Raw genomic sequence first — 19054 nt, 5'->3', positions numbered from 1 at the left:
CTATAGTAAACTCATTCCTTTCTATATGGGTGCGTGGATCTAAATAAATGTCTTCCAACTTCAGTGGGACCTGATATGTACCATATTATCAGGCATTATAGATTATCATACGTATGAGAAACTCAAATGTGATGGTAGAAATCTTAAGAAAGAAAGCATGTTTTATCCTTCTGGATTGTTGTTCATTGGGATAAATTTTGTTATATATGGTGCAGATTGGGTTAAAAAAAAATAGAAAGAAGGATTACTCACCTAGAATTGCCTAGGGATGCCTTTTTTCACATCTCTGGAATATGCACAGAATCCAGCTGATATACCATCCAGATTGACTTCCGTAATTCATCTGGATTTACGTGTGTTTTCCATCCTTCCTGCATTTTTTATGCACTGCCAGACTGTAATAGGCATTTTTGGAAACAAGTATTCACAAAACTAGGTCTTGCTGTGGTTTTTAAATACTGATGGGAATGAAACACCCATGGAAATAGTACTATTCATTAACATTACCAGGGGATTCCCGTACAGAAAATACGCACCATATATCAGTTGCAAATGCGCCCATGTATCAAAAGGAAAACTGGTAAAAACCGTAACTTTTACAGACAAGGAGCAGCAGTGAAAAAGGACAGAAGACACCAAGGTATCATAAGTGTAAACAGTCCTGAAGAAGAGGGCATTCCAACCCTCGAAACGTGTTGACTACCCTGCAAATAAGTTAATCCCTTATCTGCCCGATGATTTGGGTCTGAATCCTTCCAAGCAAGCGCAAATACGTTTTTTATCAGTTTTCCTTTTGATATTTCCACTGTGTACACCTCATCTACTGGGGCACCATAGAGCGACCGCGGCTGCAGCCTGGAACAAGCTGGTGTGCTGGTCAGTGAACTATAATTACCAGCAAGGCTCTCTACAGTGGTTGTGACTCCTCACAACCACAGATGGTAAGCGTACCCTAACCTTTATGAAACCACTCTCTACAAAGTGACACCGCACATGTGGCGCTGCCTCCCTCTTTTCTTGTTTTACAAATGCGCCCATGTGAAAGAGGCCAGGTCAACACTCTGATGAGTGATTGGCTGGGAAGGCCTCTCCTGCTATTTCCTGTGTGTCAAACTAGGATCATGAATCGGAGACTAAGTAAGCATTGGATTGGAAGTAGCAGGAGATTGGTGAGACTGGAAGTCTTTTTTTCAATGTTTTTTGACTCATCTGCCACATATATATATATATATATAAGAATTATTTATTTTATTTTTGTCTGTGCTAAAATAAGCCCAGGATTATCTGACTGTCAATGATGATTAAATGTATGAGCACAAACATCTGCCTTTCTTTCTGGCATCTGTGCACAGTAAAGTTTCATTAATCCAGCAGTCAATGACTCTCCTGCTAGTCCAGCATGGGGAAAATGCTGGATTAATTGGTTTGCTAGAAAGAGTCCCAGGCTACAATAATGGAAATTTACCTGAAGCAACCTGGTTTACCACTGGATAGTGAAGGTTTTGTATGTATGTGCAAGGCAGACCTAACATAAAGACATATAAAGTCAGATCAATTAAGTGTCAGTGACTATACCAAGTCCTCACTATAAGTAGCTCACCACCCTCATGCAACCTTCCCATCTATTCTTCCATCCAGTGGTGCTGATAATCAGGCTGGTTTGTGATCAGGTTTGATTATCCAAACCTCCAGTATTCAATAAAACACTGCATCCACTTTTTAGGAAAAAAATTGACATTTTTCACAGAGCTTAAAAAAAGAAAAGAAAACGACCCCATCCATTTTTGGGATTCGCCTGTTCACTGCATCTTCCCTTCCAGGTTCAGCGTTTCTAAAACATTCCACATATAGTTACATTAAGTTCACATTTTTTATTTTATTTTTTATATAAAATGAGGTGAACGCAAGGAATAAAGAATAAAAATGTACTTGATGTTAGTTGGCCAATGAAAATGTTTCTTTCTCGCTGCACGTTAACCGAATAAACAACTATTTATATTGAATATTGAATACATTTCCTTTTAACCTTAAAAACATGAAGCTGTCTACTATTCACTTCCCTTCGTCCAGCACTGGAGTTCGAGAGGTAAAACCCGATTACAAAGAAGTACAATTCTCGGCACCATTGGATGGAAGAATACATGGAAATATTGAACATGCATTGATTATAACGTGATGACATTATTTCCCTGTGTGTGGATGAGGGTGTTGAGTTACTTCTGCTGGAGTCCTTGTGCAATCTCTTTAATTCAGCGTGTAGCCTCTTAGGCTACTGAACGAAGAAAAATTTTGTGTGGCTTCACTGGATTCCAGACAGCGGCTGTTAATACTTATTATTTGTGCAATGCTAACATAAAGACTAACATTTGGCAGATTTTACATTAGAAAAAATGTTAAATTTTCCAGGCAAAATAATATCAATTTAAATGGGTTTACATAGGAATATTGTTGGGCAACATATTACCCTACTGAAACACTGGTGTACTGACTTTTCTCTGTGTAGGTTTTATTTTTATTTTTTTATATCTTTAATTTGTGCACTACCTAGATAATTGTAAATTGACATAGTTGCCATGACGACCATATCATTGTGCATAACTAATGTAAGAAAACATGGTAAGCCAAACAAAATAACAATAGTCGTGTTATTCCATTACATTGTACTATTCTGGAAGTTTTTTTATTTTTTTATATAAATGACTTTATGCAGCATGACAGAAACATTGATTGATAATAGAGGATATATGTATATACATTCTAAAGACTAAGATAGAGAAATAAATAATCTTTAACCCTACAGGTTAAATACCTTAAGGGTGTCTTAGCAGGTGTCGGATTTGATACAGAAAGCTCTGCATACCGTATGTCTGTTCATCATAATGCTTCAGAAAATATATTTTTTTAGATGCAGAAATTTTTACAGCTGCAGCCTGGATAAAAAAAAAAACAACAAAAAAACAGAGCTACTTTACATCTGGTGGCATTAGAGGCAGAGCTTGCAAAGAGCTCATTTCCATAACCTCTTCCCAGAATTCCCGAGGAGTGCTGCCGGGCCTATAAAATTGCTTACTCCATGTAGGCGCTCTCTATAAGGAGATATAGTATCCCCCAAATTTCTCACCAGAAAACTGGCATATAAGATGATAACTGTGGCAGGGCCACCAGTCCCGTCATCGTCACACCACTTTTCAGGGACTTAGCAATGCCAGTGGAATAATGGCATTTGCACTAAAATCTTTGCGCTAGTTCTTTTGAAAAAAGTCACAAACGCGGTGTATTTTAATTCTAAATTTTGCCCGTAGATTATAACTGTGTTACTTCATGGACATTGAGGCTTTAGAAGATAGGTTTACTAACTTGCTGATGGGTGAAACAACTCCTGCATGGAGAAGCAGGGTACTGGACCAAGACCTGCAGGTGCTGTAACAGGCCCTTCACTGCATGTCTAATACAACCTGAGTAAGAAGCAGTGAAGAGCTGGTTAATAAGGATTGTTGTGTACTTTGCTGAGGGTATGAGAATGGGATATAGCTAGTAAAGAGCCATGATAATAATCTAGTCATAGACATAGCATAGAAAGCTTTTAGGTCACTATTACTGTTGTCTACTAACAATCATGGTTTTAATGAGGTTTTTCAGGACTTGCATATTGATGACCTATCCTCAGGATCAGTTGTCTATGTCAGATCAGTGAGGGTCCAACAGCCAGCACTGATTAGTTGTTTTGGGAAGCAGCTATGCTGTGGGCTGCAGGCGCCGTCACTGTGTCATTACCTACACCAGTGCACTGCATTTCGGCTCCTATTTAAATTCGAAAATGGCTTCCAATTTTTGGTTAATGTGGGATTATATGTTTGAACTAAGGGATACAATTCAGATAAGTAAGAAAAAGAATGTGTGTAGTGCAAGGGTTTTTTCTAGACTGGTAAAGAATTGTGGACTGGGGAGGCGAGCTATGGTTATGGCCTGCACTACTGTTTCCTTAAAACTCCAATAGCAGTGAATGGAAGCTACACAATAGGAGCTACAAAAACAGCTATGATGTTTCCGTTACTACGCCATGTGCTATGCTGTTTCTGTCCATTCACTTGCATAAGAGCTACCAAAGCAGCCTAGGCAATTTTATAGTCCCAATTCCCTTTGGCCCCAACATTCAAGGGAGGACAAAGTTAAGAGAGGGCCCACGTTAAGATTTGACTACCTCTTTTAGGAGTTATTAACATTCAGGTAGTTGTTTCTGGCTTGACCTTACTATGCTAAATTTTTAGTACTATTGAACACATCAACACAGTTCCATCACACAGCTAATGCACCTTAAGGGGGGGCTACTAGCTCTACTTAAAGTGGCTGACCCACGAAAAATATAATTTATAGCTAAATCTAACCAGGTATTAAAAACCATTTATACATTTACACTTATTAATAAGAAAGTTCATATCCCCAGATATTGTAAGAATAATTTTAGAATTGTACCACCTGCTTTTTCTAATTAACAGCCTTTCAGTATCCACCTCAGCAATTACTGTAAAGCTGTCTCACTATCTTATCATTGCTCAGCATTATTTCTTACAAAGAAGACACCACTCCATGGAGCACTCCACATACCTGAAGAAGCAGGACTGAGCATTTGCATCCACCTTGGAACACTTACTGAGGTGGACACAGCAAAGGCTGTTCAATAGAAACAGCAGGTATTCTAAAATTATTCCTATATCTGCAGATTTATTATTTTTTTTTTAATAAGTGTAAATAAAGAAAATAATAACAATGATAATTATAATTACGGGCTGCATTTTACTATAACCAATATTTTTCCTGGAATAGCCCCTTTAAGGAGCCCAGCTGTGTAGAGACTTAGGGAAAATGCTGCATGGGAAAATAATATACAAAGTGGTATCCCTCAGAAAAATGGAGCAGTCTTGCTAAATCTGTATAATTGGGGCGGCTCCCTATGAGTTAAGCCTCATGCAGACGTCCGTGGAATACGGTCCGTGAGATAACGGACTGGCATTGCAGGAGCGCACGGCATCATTGGTTGCTATGACGCTGTGTGTTCCTGCAATGCTAGTCCGCTATCTCGCGCACCGTGTTCCACGGACATCTGCATGAGGCTTTAGTGTCCCACTTCCAATAGGTGTCACTAGCTTTCTCTATGGGATATACCTCTTTACATTCAGCTAATGCAGGGTTGCCAACCTGGACAACTTATTCAGAAATCACTGACAGCCAACATTTTTTACGGACAAATTGGAAAATCCTAATGAATTATATAAATTATAAGTAATACATGTCTATAGCTCACTGTACTGATAACTCATTATTAGCATTTACTGTGAGCTGTAAAATGATGATAATTACCAACAAAATAATGTAGTCTCGTAACACCTGCCTCAAAAAAAATCATGGACACATGGCTATTAATAATTTGCATTGTTTGAATTTTTTTTATAACTAAGCCTTTAACTATATTTCCTACAAAAAGCTAAAAGTTGCTATATATTAGTAGATAATTAGGTAACGGCCAAATATTTTAAAATGGCCTCTGTAACGGAGTAGAAAACATATATATTACTTTGTGAATTTATGCATTGCAAATTCCACTGTACAGGTCCTTCTAAAAAAAATTGCATATTATGATAAAGTTCATCATTTTCTGTAATGTACTGATAAACATTAGACTTTCATATATTTTAGATTCATTACACACCAACTGAATTAGTTCAAGCCTTTTATTGTTTTAATATTGATGATTTTGGCATACAGCTCATGAAAACCCAAAATTCCTATCTAAAAAAATTAGCATATCATGAGAAGGTTCTCTAAACGAGCTATTAACCTAATCATCTGAATCAACTAATTAACTCTAAACACCTGCAAAAGATTCCTGAGGCTTTTAAAAACTCCCAGCCTGGTTCATTACTCAAAACCGCAATCATGGGTAAGACTGCCGACCTGACTGTTGTCCAGAAGGCCATCATTGTCACCCTCAAGCAAGAGGGTAAGACACAGAAAGAAATTTCTGAACGAATAGGCTGTTCCCAGAGTGCTGTATCAAGGCACCTCAGTGGGAAGTCTGTGGGAAGGAAAAAGTGTGGCAGAAAACGCTGCACAACGAGAAGAGGTGACCGGACCCTGAGGAAGATTGTGGAGAAGGACCGATTCCAGACCTTGGGGGACCTGCGGAAGCAGTGGACTGAGTCTGGAGTAGAAACATCCAGAGCCACCGTGTACAGGTGTGTGCAGGAAATGGGCTACAGGTGCCGCATTCCCCAGGTCAAGCCACTTTTGAACCAGAAACAGCGGCAGAAGCGCCTGACCTGGGCTACAGAGAAGCAGCACTGGACTGTTGCTCAGTGGTCCAAAGTACTTTTTTCGGATGAAAGCAAATTTTGCATGTCATTCGGAAATCAAGGTGCCAGAGTCTGGAGGAAGACTGGGGAGAGGGAAATGCCAAAATGCCTGAAGTCCAGTGTCAAGTACCCACAGTCAGTGATGGTCTGGGGTGCCATGTCAGCTGCTGGTGTTGGTCCACTGTGTTTTATCAAGGGCAGGGTCAATTCAGCTAGCTATCAGGAGATTTTGGAGCACTTCATGCTTCCATCTGCTGAAAAGCTTTATGGAGATGAAGATTTCATTTTTCAGCACGACCTGGCACCTGCTCACCGTGCCAAAACCACTGGTAAATGGTTTACTGACCATGGTATTACTGTGCTCAATTGGCCTGCCAACTCTCCTGACCTGAACCCCATAGAGAATCTGTGGGATATTGGGAAGAGAAAGTTGAGAGACGCAAGACCCAACACTCTGGATGAGCTTAAGGCCGCTATTAAAGCATCCTGGGCCTCCATAACACCTCAGCAGTGCCACAGGCTGATTGCCTCCATGCCACGCCGCATTGAAGCAGTCATTTCTGCAAAAGGATTCCCGACCAAGTATTGAGTGCATAACTGAACATAATTATTTGAAGGTTGACTTTTTTTGTATTAAAAACACTTTTCTTTTATTGGTCGGATGAAATATGCTAATTTTTAGAGATAGGAAATTTGGGTTTTCATGAGCTGTATGCCAAAATCATCAATATTAAAACAATAAAAGGCTTGAACTACTTCAGTTGGTGTGTAATGAATCTAAAATATATTAAAGTCTAATGTTTATCAGTACATTACAGAAAATAATGAACTTTATCACAATATGCTAATTTTTTGAGAAGGATCTGTATATATCCATTATAAAGTTTTGGGTTGTTAATGCTCTTTAAAGGGAACCTGTCATCAACTTTATGCTGCCCATACTAACAGCAGAATAAAGTAGAGACAGGTGAGTTGATTTCAGCGGTCTGTCATTTATAAGTTAAAAGTAAGTGGTTGCAGAGAACCAACATCACAATCATTGCAGACTGGAGCTGGAGAACAGTCCCAGCCACCTGAGAAGAGTCATGGTTATTCCTGCTCTCCTGCCCACCTGCTGATGACTGACAGGCTTCTACCTAGTTTTCTCCCTTTCTCTCTAGGAGAGAACTGACAATCATCAGCAGGATGGGCAGGGAGAGCAGGAGATTATGTATAACCATGACTCTTCTCAGGTTGATTTGACTCTTTTCAAGACCTGTGCTGCAATTATTATGATGCTGGTTCTCGGCAACCACTTACTTTTAGCTCATGAGTGATACACCACTGAGATCAGCATTTCTGTCACTAATTTATGCTGCCCTCAGTGAGGTTAGCATAAAGTTGATGACTGGTTCCCTTTATGTCTGATTTTTAAAAAGTATTTATAAAATACATGATCATAAACTGATCCTTCTGCTCATTCAGTGCACGTTCTGAGAGCAGGGATGGATAGATGGATAGATATTAGATAGATAGCTATGAGCTATCTAGAGAGATACTGTAGATATGAGGTAGATGGGTATGAGATAGAACATAAATGGAAACATAGATATGAGATAGATTTAAATAGACATATATAATAGATATTAGGTAGGAGATAAAATAGATTAGATATAAAATTAGATAAATACTAGATAGATATAAAATTAGATAAATATTAGATTAGATAGATATGAGATTAATAGAAAGACAGATATGAGATATAGATAGACATATGTATTAGATATATATCAGATAGGCGATAAGATTGAGATTAGATATTAAATTAGATACATATAAGATTAGATAGACAGACTGAAACTTTCTGTTTTTATCGGTCATGGCTTGAAAGTTCATGTAGTCCCACTGAGAGGGCCCCACGGGTTTTGGAATGATTGTTGACAGGGGAAGGGGCAATCCTACACATTGATGTACCGCAGCCTATCCATTAAAAAAAATGTCCATCTCATGTCAAAACCACACGTGGAGAGGCACAAGCTTTGGAAATAGTTGTTAAACGTGTATAATTTATCTAAGCGTTTCATTTAATACCTCCTTGAAGCAATTTGCTTATTAGTTACGGTTGGTGAGCAGAGGTTACATTTTTGGAAAGTTAAGGCTATAGTAAATCTCTTCTCTCACCCCCCACTGACCGATGGGTGAACTCAGAACAACAGAGGGAAATGAGCAGCTTGCAGTTTGCTATAATGTGGTACTTTATTGGAAAGCAAGGATCATTATTTTGTGTCACTACAAGTTACCACTGCAGCGCTGCCAATGTCGGCAGAGGAATAATCTGATCTGCCTCTGTGTAAATTACTCGTAAATTGTTTATTGTTAAAAGCCTTTTGATTAAACTATCGGCTACATCCAAGTAGAAGGAGATGTGAAAGCAGCAAGTCGTTGCCACCCACCTTTTTGTTGTATGGGAGTGGATAACATGATTAGTGCTTAACCCATTTGGTGTGATCATTTCACTTAAGCATTAGCTGGGAAATGTTAATCACAACTTTAATTCATCCTGCATTAGCATTTTGATTAACTCGGCACTAGCTGGTATACTTGAAGCTCTTCGAGCCCCACATAGTGCCTGGAAATGACTTTTTCATTAATTAGGTTTGTTAGATGGCAGCTGATCTTAGGAACAACTGTTGCACAGGAAATGATTATAGAAACACATATTGTGTTATATAGTGAGAAATGTAGATTTTCACTTCTAGAGAACATTATCAACAGATGGTAAAAATTGGTTACACTTAAGGATGAGCAAATTGATTCCAAACAAATTGGATTTGTTATAAACTTCACAAAAATGTATCATACAAATCCAAAGGGCTTGCGATTTGATTCCAACTCATTGTTTAAAAACACTGCTCAGCGCTATTTTACTGTTAATATTGGTGGGGGAAACCATGAGGGAGGAAGAAGAAAGTATCACATGACACTGGGAGGAAGAAGGGGGAAGGCTTGCCTTGATTGAATCAGAGGCTGACAGTCAGCCTCGATCAGGTAATCGGGACGGCAGTAGGCAGGGATATCCATTTGCTAAACCAGCAGAGCCAGGACCAACTACCCAGGCCAGTAGAACCTGCTTTGGGCAGGCACCCACCAAGAGAAGGTAGTAGCAAGCTTAGGGAGACGGCCGTGCACAGCGAGGCATGTGGTCAGGTGACCCAATTGTCCCAACCTGGACTCTCCAACTGAACCCGTAGGCTTGAGGTTGGGCAGAAGAGCAGTTGTGAAGTCCACCAACTGGAACTATAGTCCGTGGGCTAGTCCTGTAGAATAGCTGCTGATGACAGGGGCAGCTCCCCTTTTATTTCCCTCAGCTGTCATTTTAGTGCATTGGCCCATAGGATTGGTGGGAGATAATTGTGGCTGTTCCATCATTGGTTGTCAGTTCAATCCGACTGCTTAATGTCATTCTGATGACACAGCTTTTCCACTTCAGCTAAACATGCTGAACGGTTCCTAATACACAAAAGGGGGGCTTATGCAATGCAATGCAATGTGACATAATTAGCAGGTCCTTTCCCATACATCTGCTGGCTTGGTTGTCAGACCAAAAGGCACTACATAGTTGATTTAAGTTGCTGTGGAAGTCAGACAGCTACAGGAAAGACACATTCAACAATAGCTCATGTCCCTTACTGCCTCTCCAAAATGATAGACAAAGAAACAGTGCACCTGGCATAAATTAAGAACAATCCACCCCCAAATGGTCAGGTGTTATCATCAGTGAGCATGATGTCGTCACTATCACTTTTGTCAAAATAAATGAGGCATAGATCCGTTAGGATTTGCACACTTCTCTGTCTGAGGCAGATGAATGGGTCAGCCCTTGATGATGCTGCCATCATGCCATTGCCACTGTCCGCTTGCTTACCAACATGTTCTGTACCATTTGGATGCCTCTGCCACCGTCAAGTTTCTGCCTGCCTGCTTAGCATCATGTCTTGTACCCTATGGCTGCTGCCACATTGCTGCTGTCTGCCCACTTACCATCATATCCTGTACTGTATCGCTGCTGCCACCATCATGCCACTGTCTGCCTGCCTACTAACATGTTCCATAAACATATGGCTGCTGCTACACAGCCACCACTACTACCACTAGACAGCTGCACACACATCTACTGCTATTATTGCAGCCACAAGCCACTATTACCCTACCCCTTCCACATCCACACTGTGCTCCCAATTAAAAGGGAGGTTTTTTTTCCAGGCTCGGTCAGAACAAGCCACTCTTTCTTTTGAAAGTTAACACTTGTGCGTATATAAATATGGGCAAACATTCTCCCCACATTAAGGCATGATTTTTGGACGCTTGTGCAGATCAAGCTACTGTTTTTCATAACATTAATGTGTGTGTGTATAAACAGGGGCAATGAGACAATTTTGACGCTTGGTCCCAAAAAGCAACAGTTTCTTTCTAAATAAGTATGTGTTTAAACAACATCTGCCCATTATAAGGAACAATTTTTGAAAGCCTTATAATATGAAAAAGTATAACACATGTTTTTAAATGCTATTTGTTAACACTGTCAACCATACGTTTACCCATAGGTATGTATATCAGTGTTACTTTGACATTATTTAGTATTGCTGTCATTGAGTTCAAGAGCTTAAAAGAGGCAGTGGAGGAGAAGAGAGAAAAAAAATAACAAAGATAACATCTTTTAATTAAAAATCAGAGTCCTAGTATATTAGAGGGTGTTATATACAAATTTTTCCTTACATTGTGCTGCAATAAATCTATTCTGCTTATATTTACTCTTCTGGCATGGCTTGAAGCTCCTAGGCCCCAAGGTAATGCCCTCTGTGCATATGTCTGGCACTCCAGTTTTTTGCAGCCTGGTACAGAAACACCAGAGTGAGACTGATGCCAGAACTAAGACCCGGTTTCTTATGAAACCAGTGTTGGAATCCAATATATCAGTTGTTGCACACTATAGACGAACACTGCATCCCTGTCAAGTTGAATGTAGGATCGGTGCACAAAGCACACAAAAATATCATCAGTTGTAGTCGGCTCAGGAAAAAAAATATAGTTGGACACAATTGACCTAGTGTGATGGGGTCCGTCACCTACCAAGTACCATTTATATTACTGCTATTGACTTGTAATAAAAGTGAATTTGGGTCCCCTTAGGTACAAAGCCACAGGTACCAATATCTGGTTCATCACCCCTATACAGCTTTGCTCCTGATATCCCTATTGCTTTAGGTCATCTTATAATATTTTTATGATGAGATTAGTTTAACTGTAGAATGTCCACTCTATTAAGCAAGAGCAATGTGTACCATGCTATTCATGAGGGGCTCCTGAACAAACTGAACTGTGGGATGCCCACTAGAGATGGCCTTGCGGTTCGCCCGGCGGTTGTTTCGCAGCGAACTTTGCTCGTTTGCCGAACATGCGAACATATGGCGATATTCGCATGCGCCATATTCTTTTGCATTGCGCTGAACTTTGACCCATGACACATCCATCAGGTGGGACAGGACAGTCAATTGAGACTCTTTCAGCACATGGACACACCCCCACCCTATAAAAGAACCCGATCTGGCAGCCATTTTACATTCTGTGTTTTGCCAGTGTAGGGAGAGATTGCTTTGTGGAGCAGGGACAAACTGTTAGGGCCACAAAAGTCCCTTTTAAGGACTGATATAGGTGTGCTATCGATAGGTCTGATATTCCTGAGGGGTGTGATATACTTATACTTATTATATACTTTCTAGCATAGAAAGTATAGTAAAGTGCATCAGTTGTGTGCGGTTCTGCTGCGATACCGCAGGTATATATTGGAACAACTATTTGCAACGTGTGTGATATACCTGTTGTCCCCCAAAAAACTGATTGAGGGGTGCAATATACCTGCTTCCACAAAATACTGATTTAGAGGTGCGATTATACCTGCTTCCATAAAATACTGATTAAGGGAATTGATATACCTTCTTCCACGAAATATTGATTAAGGCCTGTGATACACCTGCTTCCACCAAATATTGATTAAGGGATTCTATATATCTGCTTCCACGAAATACACATTGAGGGGTGCGATATACCTGCTTCCACAAAATATTAATTAATGGGTTCTATATACCTGTTTCCACAAAATACTGATTGAGGGTGCAATATACCATCCTCCAGAAAATACTGATTAAGGGGTTCTATATACCTGCTTACACAAAATACAGATTGAGGGGTGCGATATACCTGCTTCCACCAAATATTGATTAAGGGGTTCTATATACCTGCTTCCACAAAATACTGATTAAGGGGATTGATATACCTGCTTTCACCAAATATTAATTGAGGCCTGCGATACACCTGCTTCCACAAAATACTGATTAAGGGGTTTGATATACCTGCTTCCACAAAATACAGATTGAGGGGTGCGATATACCTGCTTCCACAAAATACAGATTAAGGGTTTTTTATATACCTGCTTCCACAAAATACTGCTTCAGCAGTGCAATATACCTGCTTTCACAAAATATTGATTAAGGGGTTATATATACCGGTTTCCGCAAAATATTGATTAAGGGGTTCTATATACCTGTTTCCACAAAATACTGATTGAGGGGTGCGATATACCTGCTTCCACAAAATACTGAATAAGGGGTTTGATATACCTGCTTCCACAAAATACAGATTGAGGGGTTCGATATACCTGCTTCCACCACGCAACAATAAAAACATTTTTATCTGCTACTGGGCAAAAAAAACATTTGTCCTATACTAAATCGAGTGTGCGGATTACAAATCCGAAGTCAGAATTGTTGTAACACGTCCCAAAATTTTGCTATGCATAAGTATGCCTAAATGAATTAAGAACTTGGAAAGCATTGAATAATTTAGAACAAAACGAGTTTTACTCCCAACAATTACCTGAGCTACATCAAAGTTTGCATAGTAAACAGTGTATGAAAATGTAATGGAAAAGCAACATTTCAAAAAGTCTAGTTTTTCAGTTGAGTCTTACTTGAGCAAGGCCCAGTACTGTTAAAAGTGCTTCAGGCATCTGCTTTGGCATTTGTGAATGGCCATATTTTCCCGTTGCAAAAACCAGCAGTAGTCCCCATCGTGTTGGGATTCCAGCTACTTTGATACCTGTATACCATTGTAGAAATATCTTTATGGAATCTCTCTCCATGTTCGCCACTTACGTGTTCCAAATTGGGTGGGAAAAAGTCAAGATGGGAATGTAAGAAATGCACTTTCAATGACATTCGGCAGCCAAGTTGTTCATATGCTGTAAGCATGTTGTCTACTAATTCAGCATGGTTTGCAGTGCGTCTGTTCCTAAGGAAGTTCTGCACTACTAGCACAAATGCATCACAAGCTGCAAGACGCACTCGCTTTGTCAGATTTTTGCGCTGATCATAAGTAGTGTATTTGCCACATATGTAGCAGAAATTGTCTGGGTCGTCAACACATTTGTGTTTATCCATCTTAACTTTCAAAACTGATAGCACTATAACAGATCACTTTATCAAAATCTGTCCAGCTTGCCTTATATACTTACTGCTGACATCAGCCTGAGTGCGTCCGGACAGGTCTGGACATGTCCATTGGAATATCTCCAATATAATGCATTAATTTTATAATTCAATAGGCTTTTCATGTATAACTTAACCCCAAACATGGCACCTGCTAGCACGTGCAGCGAGCACCATAGCCGCCGGGTTTCTGCTATTTTAAATAGCAGAGACCCGCTGCACATGTATGCGATCAGCCATAAGGCTGCTCGCATACATGTTCCCTTTCAGGTGCAGTGGTCAAATGGGACCACGGCATCTGCGCAGTCCGGAAGCGGAAGTCGTGCAACTCCGGTATCGAGGAACCTGTTACATTGATCTAATTGGCTGAAGCCTCAAGCAGGCTTCGGTGCCTATTAGATGACTATACCAATACAGGCCACTAGGTGGCGGCATTGTATTGGTATATTGCAAATGAAGTGTTCAATGGTGTCTATATAGACATCAATGAACACATTAGGCAATCTAATAATTGTCAGTTATTGTCACCCAAGGTGACTTAAATTTTTTTTTTCAAAAATTGCAAATCTAAATAAATGTAAAAAAATAACATTTTAAATCACTACCCTTTCCTTAAAATAAAAATACTTAAACAATAAAAAAATAAACATCATGGGCATCACCGCATGCGAAAATGCCCATACTATTAAGATATAACAATATTAATGGCTCACGGCAAATGACGTAATGGGGGGAAAAATAACAATTTGCCATTTTTTTTCACAAACTACCCAATAATTATTATTTTTTTTAATTATCAAAAAGTCGCAGACACTTTAAATTGGTATCACTGAAAAGAACAGACCGTCCCGCAAAAAATGAGCCCTGACACAGCCTCGTACACATAACTTCAAAAAAGTTATAGGGGTCAAAATTCCCTCAAAGGTTTTAATGTTTTTTTTTCTGTATTAAAACGCATGAAAAATTATACAAGTGTGGTATCATTGTAAACGTACTGACCTGGAGAATTAAGATAACAGGTCAATTTTACCACAGTGTACAGTGTAAAAAATAAATAAAATACCTCTATCAGAATTTCATTTTTCCCCGCTTCTTTGTACATGGTATGCAACTGTAAATGGTGCCATTAGAAAGTACAACTTGTCCCGCAAAAAATAAGCACTCATAAGGCTATGTGAATGGAAAAATAAAAAAGTTAGGACTATGGGAAGGCAGGGAGTGAAAAAAGAAAACGCAAAAATGAGAAATCCCAGGGTCCTTAAAGGGTTAAAATCTAGAAGTGTCAGGCAAATTTTGAGTTCATATTTGGAATCAGCACGCTCATTTTACTATAAATCAAGTTTTTCTCTCAGTAGCAAAATCATTCTTGCGCAATTGAGTAAGGGGTTCTATATACCTGTTTCCACAATATACTGATTGAGGTGTGCGACATACCTGCTTCCACAAATACTGCTCTTCACTAGGGACTTTGGCACAGAGTCATTTTGAAAATCACAGGCAGAGGAAGAGGCAGGCCGTTCCGCAGGGGTGGTGGGGGTCAGGCAGGTGCACCAGGATGGAGCCTAAATGGGAAGTTGGAGAAGGTGCCTGTGATTACTTGGTGAAGGTGACGATGATGACGTGTCGATGGGCGTCACGTGGGTGCCCACAAGAGAGGAAGTAGAGGGGAGTTCAGAGGGAGAGACGGAGCAGCAGATAGGGAGGATCAGGAGGAGAAGCATGCAGAACTTACAGTGCACCAGATGCAAAAAACAAATTGCAACTGTATCTGAAGCGAGCCATCCACCATGCATGGTCACATCTTGCGCTTCCAGGACGCCTGCACATGGCTCCGCAGTGTGGGCTTTTTTTAACATGTCAGCTGCTGACAATGGTGTTTCCATCTGCAGCCTGTGCTGTCAACGCATAAGTTGCGGTAAGCCCAAAACTCACCTAGGGACGACCTTAAGGCACCTGGCCGCCCATCACCGAGCCTAGTGGGAGCAACGCAGTCAGAACCCACAAAGCCATACTCCAGGCGCTCCACATCCTGGTTCTTCTCCTCCTCTCCTCTCTGGCTTGTCGGAACTGCTAGCCCGCCAACTACTGCCATATAAACTGGTGGACTCGGAGCCCTTTAGTAAATTTATGGCCATTGGCACAATGCAATGGAAAGTCCCCAGAAGGAAATATTTCTCCCAGAAGGGCATCCCAGAGCTATATGGCCACGTTCAGCGGCAAGTAAATATATCTCTGGCACACAGTGTACCCACTGGGTGAACCCTCCGACGGCCGTCAAGCATGTAACCCATGGCACCTGTGTGGATTTGGTTTTACCGCCAAGGATTGCATGCTTCTCCTCCTCCTTGACTGACTCCTCCTTTTCCACTGCTACCACCTCTTCTGCTGCACGCCCCAAGCTCCCGGAACCTATTCGACGTGCCAGGTGAGACGTTGCCATGCCGTGCTGCGGATGTTGTGCCTGGAAGCCAAGAGCCACACCGGTCCTGCACTGCTTTCAGCTCTGCAGTCAAAGTCCGATCAGTGGCTAACCCCAGTCAATTTGACATCTGCTGAGCGTGCTGAAACAGGGCAAAATGACACACATGCCATGCATGGCACACGTCCTGAACTTAGTCATGCAGCGATTTGTTGCCAAATACCCTGTTGCCAAATATCTAGGACGTCTTGTGGTAGGCCAGAAAAATCCCTGGCCATTTTAGAACATCTTACATGGCCATGGCTCGCCTTGCTGAAGTTTAGAGGCGACACAACCTGCCCCTCAGATGTCTGATTTGTTCCAGTGTTTGAAGAGGGACCCCCGTATAAAAAGCATAAAGGGCAAGGACTAGTACTGGGTGGTAACGTACTTAGACTCCCCGATACAAACACAAAATGGCGGACATGTTGCCAGCATCACAGAGGGCTGTCAGAATGCAGCATTCCAGGCCTTGCTGCAAGAGATGCTGCAATCTGCTGTTGCGGGCACTGGCAGAGGAATTTGCCAGCCCACACATATCCGCCACAATCCAGAACAAAGAATCGGTCCTTGTCTTATATATATACATCGGCATAAAAGGCCTTTTCCGTCAGATGAATGCCTAATTTTTGGGGCCTGTACTCCCGTGGCCTAAAATAAAAATGTATAGGCTCCAGCAGGGCACATTTTTGAGAGTTTTCCCTTTAAGACGCATAAAAATGGCCCCTGATTAAAATACATATTTTTGGGGGAAATTTTACCATTGATCCCTCACTGGTATGTCACTGTCCATGTTGTAGGACTATTTGTGCACTTCTAGTAAGTATTTGGTGGCTGCAAATATGACCTGAAGGTTTTTCCGGTGCGGCTGTGATTAAAGTTAATAGGGTCCGCTGCATTTAATTGTCCCGGCCGATGTTCGTCCATCACTAATGCCCACATGACTTCCTTTGCACTAAACAGAATATAAGTTGGAGGATAGCACAGTAAATCAGTGGTTGGAACAGTTGCCTAGCGGCACTGAGGTTGTGGGGTTACATACAACAAAATACAACATCAGCATGGAGTTTAGATGCTTAGGCTTGGACAGGGGTACAGGTGAATCCCCCAGTGGGCCTCTGAGCAAGGTGGCCCCATAGTCTACCACCCCCTGCACAAGATGAATATGATACAGTAGACTGCACTTCATTTACAGCATACAGCATCTCAACCAGCCTTTGTTATAAAAACAGCTGGGTATATTATTTGACAAAGTACCCAGTTTATTATTATTATTATTATTATAGATGCTTCAGGTGGCTGAGATGAGGTAGAGGCAGGACAGCCAGTATATTCGTTTCCTAAAGACCCCCCTTTTTTTCACTGCAGGAACCCCCATAATCAATCATCATGTAGTATCTTGCTGCTGTCAAGCGCTGTGTGAACAGGTGATATTGTGCTTGCTTGTGTTTCTGCTGGATACTTTGTTGCATTACTAGATTATCATGGGATGAAAGGGATGCAAATGAGCTCTTAACAAGCTCTGCCTCTAATGCCACCAGATGTAAGGCAGCTATCCTATAAGTCAATGTTCAGCTGCCTTACATCTGGTGGCATTAGAGGCAGAGCTTGTTAAGAGCTCATTTGCATCCCTTTCCTCCCAGAATTCCAGAGGAGCATGTACGGCCTATAAGCCTCCTCACGCTGATTAAGGCGCTCTCTTCCTAAAGAGAGATAGTACCCCCCCTAGATTATCATAATTTATTTTATTTTTTTCAAATTTACAAAAAAATTGTGGGTTCTTTTAGAAAGTGATTGTCTTAATGGTCATTTTGAAAACCACACAATAAAGCTCATTTTTATGGAGAGAAATTTTGCACTACCACCACTTTGCATAGAAAATTGTTCAAATATTTCTCCTAGAATCTGGAGCTACATAAAAATTGGACATGTGATATATTTACCTTATTTATTGCCAAGTTAAATTGTGATTATGTATGTATGTATGTTTTGAATGTAATTTGTACAGGGGAGCTTGAAGTGCTCACCTCTGCACACTGAGTTATCCAAAGATTTGGAAAGAAAGAAAAAATAATATCCTAAAGATCTTACCAATTCCATAAAGAGGGGAAATTGAGTCACTCACCAGTTGATAGCTCCCCTACACGTTCCCTTTCTGTAGGCATAGTTGGACTGTAGTCCATCTCATGAGAAGTAACATGGGCTGTCTCATGAAGATCATAGACTTACCTCTATGGGCCAGGCCTATGAGCCACTCTGTAGGTACTGCCCCCTTTTTGGTGGACGGACTGAAGCTGTCCTTGTACGGCAAGGACGGCCATTCATCTGAATGGCCGTCCTGTACTGCTACATTTTCCCTGGAGCAGCCACAGATGTGTCGGGAGTAGACGGACACATTTTTAAAAAGTTGTCTCTATGTTTCTGATATAAATTTAAATTCTATTTATCTATGGTTATTTATGGTTACTGTGCAAAATCCACCCTGATCTTTGTAAAATACCTGTACTTAGCCAGTTGTAATTTACAATCAGACTGAAATCTTGCAAATCTCCACAGATGTAAAAAAGTTCTCAGTCTCAAACAGGAGCAGCTCTTTTTATAGAAGGTGTTTAGCTCATGCCCTCCAGCAACTTTTTATTCCAGCTTTTCAAGTGAAAGTAAATGTAGTCAAATTGCTCATGGAAACCCAGTGTAATTTTAAACACTTGACTCCTGAGTTATAA

General features: G+C 40.7%; 1 protein-coding gene across 1 annotated transcript in view; it reads left to right on the top strand.

The window, feature by feature from the left end:
• The window catches only part of ASCC3 (activating signal cointegrator 1 complex subunit 3), a 670136-nt gene that overhangs the window by 619982 nt on the left and 31100 nt on the right, over positions 1-19054 (top strand). The window lies entirely within an intron of this gene.

The sequence above is a fragment of the Bufo gargarizans genome, chromosome 4, assembly GCF_014858855.1.
Source record: "Bufo gargarizans isolate SCDJY-AF-19 chromosome 4, ASM1485885v1, whole genome shotgun sequence".
In the NCBI taxonomy this organism is placed as follows: Eukaryota; Metazoa; Chordata; class Amphibia; order Anura; family Bufonidae; genus Bufo; species Bufo gargarizans.
This window is presented reverse-complemented; position numbering and strand designations above follow the sequence as displayed.